General features: G+C 43.7%; 1 long non-coding RNA gene across 1 annotated transcript in view; it reads right to left on the bottom strand.

Moving 5' to 3' along the window:
- The window catches only part of LOC110317491, a 19,367-nt gene extending 9,457 nt beyond the window's left edge, over positions 1 to 9,910 (bottom strand). Inside the window, exons 1-2 of the long non-coding RNA XR_002380318.1 lie at positions 9,831 to 9,910; positions 5,349 to 5,431 (exon numbers count right to left, since the gene is read on the bottom strand). This is a non-coding gene — a long non-coding RNA (uncharacterized LOC110317491). The remainder of the gene's footprint in view (positions 1 to 5,348; positions 5,432 to 9,830) is intronic.
- Between the last annotated feature and the right edge of the window lie 196 nt (positions 9,911 to 10,106).

Genomic DNA, 10,106 nt, shown 5'->3' with positions numbered 1-10,106 from the left:
CACACGCACACACACAATGAGCCACTGTAACAATCCCAGCACACACACACACACACACACGCACACACACACACACGCACACACACACACACACACGCACACACAAAATGAGCCACTGTAGCAATCCCAGCAGGCCAGGGTGCTACTTATACAGAGAACACCAGGAATTTTCTAAAACTGACATTGAAAACGAAAGCGTCAGAGATTCAGGAAAACACCAGCTTCCCAGGAAGGGAACTGAGAATCACAGTAAACCACAGGCCATGTCAGAGCAGAAGAGCGTGCCACTCCCACCCACCAGCCACATCGCGATGCACATGAGTCGGAGAGTTCCTGAATTCCCCATCTTGCCAGTCCGTCTTCACAGGAAGTCCTTCCCCTAGCTCTGAGATCGTTCCTACCCACTCTCCCACCCTCTGTAAACTGTCTCTGTCTCTAACTTCCAGTATCTTTCCAGGAACTAGAGATTTAAGCTTTGGCCTAAAGGCAGTATATAGCACATATTTGGTATAGGACCTCTATGAAATAGTGGATGGGTGACTGGACAAATGATGAGATTAAATACAAGACAGCACCTGAATTCTTTTTGAAGCCCAGTGTGACACTGAAGCATCATTAGCCAAAATGTGTCACTGCTCATTTAAATTTGAAAAGAGAAACAATATATATATATATATATATATATATATATATATATATATATACACATACACACACACACACACACACACACACACATTTCCACTGACTTCACTAATCACCAAAGCTAATGTAAGAGGAAAATACAGAAGCAGACACCATGATTGCACTAGGCTCAGACAAACTTCATACAAATCTTTATTCAACAGATTTCCAATTCCATGACTTTGAACAAATCATGTACAAACTCTACCCAGTGTACGCGCTGGCAGTAAGAGTGTTACCAGGAAAGCTGACGTTCCTATTAGGGGTCTTTAATCTTAATACGTTTACTACTTAATAAAAATAATTAAGTAGTAAAAAAAATTACAAATGGACCCAGAAGGGAGCTTGAGGATGCTTTTATTTGAGTATAAAAGAAATACATAGTACAGATGAGCTGAAAATTCCAGTAGCCACCATGGCAAGGGACAGAGAAAAAGCCTTGCCTTCTAAATTAGGCATGGAAGAGAAGAAAAGAGACACTTTTATTAAGAAAGGAACTATGAATTTGACACCAGTGAAGGATAAGCTGGGAAGAGAGAAAACAGTAACTTAGCAATGTCTGGGTCAGGCCATCATGTGTGAGACAGGCATATCTCATTTAAATCAACACAGTCTAAGAATAAGAGTTATCAAGACTATTTTAAAAGAGGGAGACAAAAAAAGATCTTATAATTCATTCAAGACCATCGGGTCTGCTGGTATGGGAGAAACTTCGACAAGAGGCGTCAGTGCCCAGGCAGCAGGCTGAGGCCCCAGTGGGTGCTTGTTGAGCTCTGGCTATGCCAGATCTAGTGCCACAGAGCTGTGAGCAAAGAGCCCCTGCTCCCTTGGAACTTAGAGACTACTGACAAGGAGTTAGAGGCAGCCGCTGCCACCTGTGAGACAATACCACTAACAAGGATGAAGGGGGCCAGGCATGCAGCAGATCTACAACTAATGGCTCATCTGCACTGGGATAATGGGTGGGGCTCCCTTGGTCAGAGTCACTTAAGCTTTACCTGAGTTAAACACAGAGAAGTGGTGATGAAGAACATTCCAAACAAGACATCGCACATGCCAAGGCCCACGGTACATATCCTAACACACAGATTCAGTGTGGCTACAGCCCAGGGCACAGGAAGAGCCCCCGAGCTTAGGGGAAATGGTAAAGATTCAGTCATCTTTGTTTTGAAAGGTTTGTGGTATTTTTAACAGGAATGTCTTGGACAGCCAGAAGAGAGGGTCCTCACCTAAACAAGGACCACTGAAAAATCTAAACATTGATGCCTTAATAGTCTTTGGTTGGGGGGGGGGGGAGATTAACAGAACAGAGTAAAATTCCTGACCCAGACATCAGTGGTGGGAGAGGCTCACTGTCACGGGTGTGGTGACCTGTAAGGCAGACTGGATATAGAGTCCCTAGCAACAATTTTAAACAGTGATAATCTAGATCAAGCCCAGGACACCAATTTAGCCACTGCCTGCTTTTTACAACCTGCTAACTAAGAATAGTTTTTACATTTATTAATGGGAGGAAGAAATAGAAAAATCACATTTTATGACAAGTAAAAATTACATAGAATTCATAAAACCGACATGAAACATTTCTATAATAAGATTTTTACCGGAAAAGCCACTGTCATTGGCTTACTATCTTCTGTGGGAGTCTTCAAGCTTGCTACAGCAATAGAGAGGGTATCACAGACACTTCAGTTCCCCCACAAGGCTGAAATTATTCATTATCTGACCTTTTACAGGAAGAGCCCAGAAATCTGACCATGTAATCAGACAACTGATAAATGAGCTTTTGTGGAAGCAAATACAAAGTAATGTACTTTGAGATAAAAAAAATATCCAAATTACTGACAAAGCGAAGACAGGATGCTGAGCTCTGAGAGAGCAGCTCGGGAGTGTCAGCAGCTAGGCAGCACAAGCAACGTTTCTACCCGAGAGCATGGCACAGTGGGCAGGGCTCCTCATCTACAGATCTCATCTGGTGACAGCTTACAAAGAGTGTCCGGGAATGCAAGACTGAAAAAATCAGCTGCGCATAAAGAATGCATTATTTTGTACGTTCGGTTTTTTTGGTTTTTTGAGACAGGGTTTCTCTGTATAGCCCTGGCTGTCCTGGAACTGACTTTGTAGACCAGGCTGCTTGCCTCTGCCTCCCGAGTGCTGGGATTAAAGGTGTGTGCCACCACGTCTGGCTCGTGCGTTTGCTTTTAAAACTACACATTAACAATCCAGCGCAATGATGAGCCATCTCCAGTCTCAACTACCCATAAGACTGAGGGCAGAAGCTAACGTAAAACTGAGGGTTCAAGGTCAACCAGGCAACATTTAAAAAAAAGTCAGAGCTAGTGTGATGGCTCAGTGGTTATGAGCCCTGACTACTCTTCTAGAGGACCGAGGTTCAGTTCCCAGCATGTACATGACAGCTCAAAGCTGTCTGTAATTCCAGTGATTCATTGCCCTTCTGGCTTCCAAAAATGCCAGGCACATACATGGTGCACATACATATATGGAGACAAAACACCAAGACACATCAAATAGTAATAAAACTTTTTAAAAAACCCATTACATAGCCGGGCGTGGTGGCGCACGCCTTTAATCCCAGCACTCGGGAGGCAGAGGCAGGTGGATTTCTGAGTTCAAGGCCAGCCTGGTCTACACAGAGAAACCCTGTCTCGAAAAAAAAAAAAAAAAAAAAAAAAAAACACATTACATATAAATAGTAACCGTCTGCATTTAATCTAGGAAGAACCATAATAAAGATCTAGAAGTTGTGACTGAATGGCAGGGCTGAGGAATGGCCTATCATCTGGGCTTTCTCTTCTTTCTAGAGTTTAATGACTGGCATCTGTTAGGCAGTTCCACAATATTTGTTGAAGAAGGCAAGAATATGGTAAGAAGAGGAGAAGAGACAAAAGATGAAAGGGAGTGAGAATGGAGGGGGAGGGGGATCCAAGGATAAGAGTGACTGGGCAGGTCAGGGCAGGGGGTGGCTTGGAGCAGAGCTAAGCAAGAGTTAGCAAGCTGTGGAGGTTGGTGGGGAGCAGGGAAACCTGCATAATGTCTTCTTTAAAACTCCGGGGCACGTTTGCTTTAGCTCTAAGGCAGCTTCATATCTCTGGTCACTAGTTCCTGGAAAAAAGCCTCCGGAGAACAGGAACACCGTATCCTCGGGATATGTGACACAATTCATAGTTTCTGGGCTTGATTGTTAAGCATGGGCCTGGCTCCACATCTGCAAAGCTGCTGCAAGAGCTCATTGACCTAAGGACTGGCCTTCATGACTCTAGAGAGCTCGGATGCCATTGCAGTCCTGCCTGCCTGTGACTGCCCTCACTCTTGGGCACCTCTGACATTTCTTCCAAGGCCACACCAGTTCTTCCTAGAGTTTCCCCAAGGACACCCAGCTCAAGGTGCTGCAGGTTGCAAAAGGCACAAAGTATCTTTCCCAAGTTAGTTTCTCTCCCCACCCAGCAAATCAGTCATATCAAGGTTCTAAAACCTATGCTCACCGCCAGGTAAACAGGTAACAGTAAATCAAAGTCCCAAGTCCCAGGAAACCTCTGCAGCCCCAAGCAAACCAGGCTGGCCACCTGCCAGACAGGCTCCATTGTAAAGACAATGAGGCTCTTATCTGTCCTCTTCCATGATCAGGCCTGCTCCAGGGTTCTGCAGCCTGCAGCCCATATACAGGACATTCAGAGCCACTCCTTCTGGATGAGGGTGGAGATAACCCTGCCGGAGGTAAGGAGGTCACTAGAGACAGGATTCCCATCAGAGAACAGACAGCTGGTGGCTAAAGAGCCGGGGTTCCCAAGGAAGTCAGCCAGCCTCTGGCTGTGTTTCTGTGCACACAATGAAGATTAAACAGTACTTGGTATTGGGGAAATATTTTAGCATTTACATTGTATGACGACGCCTACAAAAAGGGAAGGCTGCCTTTAATCTTATTTGTAAGTGAACAGAATATAAATTATTAAAATGTAAATAACAAAGAAGCTAGTAAATCTTTGCTCCTCAGTGTAAAATAGCTATAGTAATTATAGAGTTTTATATATAATTATCATCTGGAATGCCTGCTATGAGATCTTATTGTGTGGCATAAATCATACACCAAACTCTTTGTGGTTAAGATAGTAATTCCTGCTCAGTCAAGTGTGCTCCTGTAGTCATCTTAAAGCCATTAAAGGTAATTTGGGCTTGGTTTTACTCTTGGGTTTTGTTTTGTTTTTCTTTAGGGAACACAAGCAATTCAGGAGCGGATGAGCTTATTATATTTTATTCTGGCAGGACCAGACTAAACATACTTCTTAGAGATTGAAAAAAGAATTAATGCCATTTTTATTTATAAAAGAATTCTGAGAAAAACTTGAAGCACTTGGCAGATTAAAATCTAAATAATCCTCATAATAAACTCTGGAGTGAGTTTACACAAAGGCCTATTGTAGTTACCAATGGTAAGAGGCCAAAAAGACGTACTTAGGAAAAGAAGCTGCTGCTTGTCCAGGTTTAATTCATGAATGTTAATATATTCTTTAAAACAGAGGTAGAATAACTGTAAACTATTAGTGAGTTAATAATCAATTGTTATGAGGAACACAGCTCACCACTAAAACATGCCCTCTTTTGGTTTTCCTATTTCTTTTCTTTTCTTTATTTGTTTGTTTGTTTACTTTTTGAGACAGGGTCCCAACTCATAGTTCAGGTAGGATGTCCTCAAACTTATGGCAATCCTCCTGCCTCAGTCTTCTCTGTGCTAAGATTACAAGAATGAGACACAACACCAGACTTTGACTTTTTTCTTAGGAATGGCTTCACCATGCTTGCTTGCTATTTATTTATTTATTTATTTATTTATTTATTTATTTATTTATTTGGTTTTTCCAAGACAGGGTTTCTCTGTATAGCCCTGGCTGTCCTGGAACTCACTTTGGAGACCAGGCTGGCCTTGAACTCAGAAATTCGCCTGCCTCTGCCTCCCAAGTGCTGGGATTAAAGGTGTGCGCCACCACCACCCGGCCATGCTTGCTTTTTAAACAACTAGCTAGACATTTATGTTAGAGGATACATAAAGCTGTGAACGTATGACCTAGGATTAAAACATTTTTCATAAATCAAACCATTTAAATATGTCCACAGCTCCGACTAGAAGTGTGGTGCTAGGTACTACTGATACACACACAGTTTACGCTAGATTCTTGACAAGCAGCATTGTGCATCCCCCTGCCCGTGGTTTAACCTGCGAGCCACGTAGCATTGTGCATACCCTTGCCTGTGATTTAACTTGGGTGCCATGGTCTCTAAAATCTCCCGCTAGTAAAGTCAGCAAGGGATCGCTTTGATCTAACCCTGACTCTACAAAATGGGTAGGAAGACTATTATTCCCTACTTTCCCCCATAAGAACCGAGCCCCGCACTAGTGTGCAGCGAGGGAGGCATAGAGGATAGGGGACAAAAGTAGAAGCTGCATCCGATTTCCCACGTCCCCAGGTAGCTCTCATCTGTGATGCAGCTCTTCCTTTGTCTTCTACCTCCATCTTCAAACTTCCAGCCCAGCCCCTGCCTCCAGACTTCACAGTGGAATGCTTACACCCTTAAAGCCCCATCTTATCGCATATTCCCCTACACATCACCGCAGCACGGACAGAAAGATACTTAGCAGTATTTGCTTTGAAAATTATAGGAAAACAAAATCAAAGTCACTAAGCCATGAACTCAATTGCCTAACTATCTGGCTCTGGGTGATTTTTGCCTGACTGGGTAAACGTGCAGTTAGGGATCCTTTGATATCTCCTATCTATAGAGGCTTTCTGTGCCTGAACAATTCTCTTGTCTATTTTGGGACCGTCTTGTTTCCTCCCTTGGGGGACATTTTAAATTGAAACTGGTCGTTCTGTTAACAGACTAACTCCTACAGAAAGCATGAATTCTATTACTATCTACATATTGCATTGCTATCAGTGTTCATATACATCCAACAGCATCCATGTCCTGAAAAGAAGAGCACAGTCCAGCATATCCTATGGGACCCTCTGTAGCCACACACACTGAAAAGAGAAAAGCATTCCAGAATATGCAGTATTGAACCTGTTACCTAAGCGTTTCAATTTTTAAAATCTTTTCCACTTTTCCCTGCTTATTTCCAAGGAGAAATTTCCTGAGGAAGTACAGAGGCCTCAAAGCTCTTGGTATTCTATGAAATGAGTCTCTATATACTCCCTGGATTCGAGATGTGTTTCTTCGGGTGGTTCCATTTGTTCACAGAAAAAAAATAACAAGGAAGATTGTGCAGAAGTTGAGTTTGAGCACTAAGACCAACTGGAGTTGAGTTCCTTCTCTGTTTCCTGAGCTGTACGATCTTGATCAAGAAGATACTTAGTAATGAAACCATGTCTTTACCTATATAGAAATAATTGTTGTCAGTGACTGAGCTCTTATCATGTACTAGAAAATATGCATCCTGTTTGTCTTAGGGTTTTATTGTTGTGAATAGATGCCATGACCAAGGCAACTCTTATACGGACAACATTTAATTGGGGCTGGCTTGCAGGTTCAGAGGTTCAGTTCATTATCATCAAGGTGGGAACATGGCAGCATCCAGGCAGGCATGGTGCAGGAGGTGCTGAGAGTTCTACATCTTCATCTGAAGGTTGCTAGCAGAATACTGGCTTCCAGGCAGCTATAATGAGGGTCCTAAAGCCCACACCCACAGTGACACACCTACTCCAACAAGGCCATACCTCCTAATAGTGCCACTCCCTGGGCCTAGCATATACACACCATCACACTGTTTGACATGCTTTTTCAGTCTTTATCACACCCCTATGAAGTAGATATTATTTTTTTATCTTCTATACTTGATAGGCAAGCAGAAAGAGGTTATTATTTAGAGACTATTGGGTGGTGAATGGTGGAGCCAGGATTCAAAGATTAGCAGTGTAACTCCAAAAGCCATGTTTATAGTCACTACCTTCGCCCTAACGATATTTAGTAGCTCGTTGAACTCATATAAGTCAGTCCCTGCATAGCTCTTGGCACATAAGCAAGTCCTAAGTAAATGTTAGCTGTTGTATAATATTTAGCTTTGCTACCAAGAGAAACCTGGACCAGAAAACAGGTTTTGACCTAGATTTATGTCTATCTGAGCTATGTTTCTTTTGGCTGTACTGGCAAGGCTTCTTGAATAAGCTAAACAATCTACACATTAAGGGTCCCCTAGCTAAAAGGTAGGCAAAGTGGTTGGCAAGAGTCTCATGTAATTCAAAAAAAAAAGAAGAATCTGCAGCCTGGAAATGTTTATATGAGGCATAACGCCTCATATAAAAGAATGCATATTGAGTAATAGCTAGCTGAATTGTAGGCAGGGTTGATAAGTGAGTCATATTTCAGCAGATTGTCCATCGTTACAAACACCAAACAGAAATAAGGCTGCAAATGTGGTTATGTTCCATGCCTTTTGACAGAGTCAATTTGACCAATTTGAAAGCATGATGGTATAAGCTATGCCACTGATACAAAGGCAGGCTTAGGAACTAGACCCCATGTGATGTAAGAAGGAAAAAGGGAGAATAAAAGGAGTATTTCCAGGTTCTGAAGAAATTTGAAATATAGTATATTTGCTATTTATTGCTATTAAAAAAGTTATCCCAAAATGTATCCTAAAATAGCAGACATTTATTATCTTGTGTTGTTTCTGTGTGTCATCTGCATGTGGCCTAGCTGGGTGTTTCTGACTCAGGATGCATCGGGAGGCTTCGGTTGTGTAGGGTAAAGTCATCCAAAGGGTTTACTAGGGCTGGAGGGTCCACTTCTAACGGCTCACTCACATGGCAGTTGGTGGGCTAAGCTCCTTCTCACAGACCTTCCCACGGTGCTGGGTAAGTTTAGCACGATGTGGTAGCTGTCTCCTCACAGTGCAAGAAATCCAAGAGGATAAGGAAGCAGCTGCAGCACCTTTTATGACCTAGTCTGTAAGTCACAGTCACCTCTGCCAGTCTGTTCATTACAGGTCATAGGCCATTACTAAGTGCTGTCCACAAGCAAAGGTACGGGATTTTACCTCCTCAGGAGTGGGGTCATCACAGAATTTATGGACAGAGCTTAAAACATGGCTTTGTTGTCTCATCACTTTCTCGAGAATCCAGTGAGACAAGAGTGAAAGAACAGAATGCACAAAGGCAGTCCTCCTCAGCCCCGCTTGCTGGAAATGTCCCCAAGCAACCCATCCTTTTATTTCAACTCTTCTTGAAACATTCACATCCCTCCTACCTTGAGGCTGAATTCAAGAGACCCCCCGATGATACTCCTGAAACATTGTAGGCAGTTAAATGGGACATTAAAAACAACAGAACAATCTACTCCTAAGATATTTGGAGCTGAGGAATGTAATGGCTCGTAAGCTCTCTCCCTTTGGCTATTACCATCTTGTCCTGATTGATGAAATTCTAGGCAATCGCCATCCCTTCCTAATCTCAGGACCATGGAGGGTCTAATTTGCTTTCATGACTGCAGCTCTGGGGGAAAACTTAGGAATGAGGGATCACACTGGAATACAGAAGTAGCCAGTGCTTTCTTATCACACAGGATTCTAAGGTGTCAACAGAATCGTGAAAACAAATTGCCTCGTGTGTTTTTTTTTTTTTCATTGTACTTTTATGACCTGAAATTTTGGTAAGATATAAAGACTTTTAAAAATATAGTCTTTGTAAACACTGGGGAAGTAGGAGCTTGCAGGACAGGCAAGTTGCAGGTGTAGCTCCGAGGGTAGAATGTTTGTCTAACTTGCATGAGTCTCTGGATTAGAACCTAAGGATCTCAAAAGGAAAAAAGGTGGAAGCCAAGGATTTACACTTTAAAATGAATTCTACCAACAGTGTTGCCTTTAATCTTGCGTCTTGAGGACACTTGAGAATGTGATGAAACATAAGGAAAATAAGCTCACACAATTTTGCCCAAGGAGCATAGCAGTGAACACAAAAGGAAGACACATACTTGCTGAAAAACAGTAAACTTTAAAGCAAGCCATAGAACTACTGACCATCATAGTCTTGTCCTAGCCTTTTGCGGATTTGGTAGAAGAAAAGCTACCAGGGTTCCCACTTGGTAAGAAAGTACTAAAGGACTTTTCCACGGATCATCCATAACCAAGATCGGACCTGAGATTCCCGAGACCCATCTCCAGCGGAGGGAATTCGGAGCAGTGACACCCGGCCCCGGGGGGACCTTCCCGAGGCACACCCGGGGGGGGGGGGGGGGCAGGCGGGGGGGGACCCACAGAGCCCGAGAGGCGGGGCCGGGAGGGCGGGGGCGGGGGCGGGGGCGGGGGGCGCCGCGCGACCACGCCCCCTCGGCGCGCCCCCAAGCGGCGGCCTGCGTGTCGGCGCCGACCCCTCCCCTCGCGCCTCGCGGGCGCACGCGCCGCCTCGCGCAGG

Source organism: Mus pahari, chromosome 3, assembly GCF_900095145.1.
Source record: "Mus pahari chromosome 3, PAHARI_EIJ_v1.1, whole genome shotgun sequence".
Lineage (NCBI taxonomy): Eukaryota > Metazoa > Chordata > Mammalia > Rodentia > Muridae > Mus > Mus pahari.
Note: the sequence above shows the minus strand (reverse complement) of the source record. Positions and strands in the feature narration are given on the sequence as shown.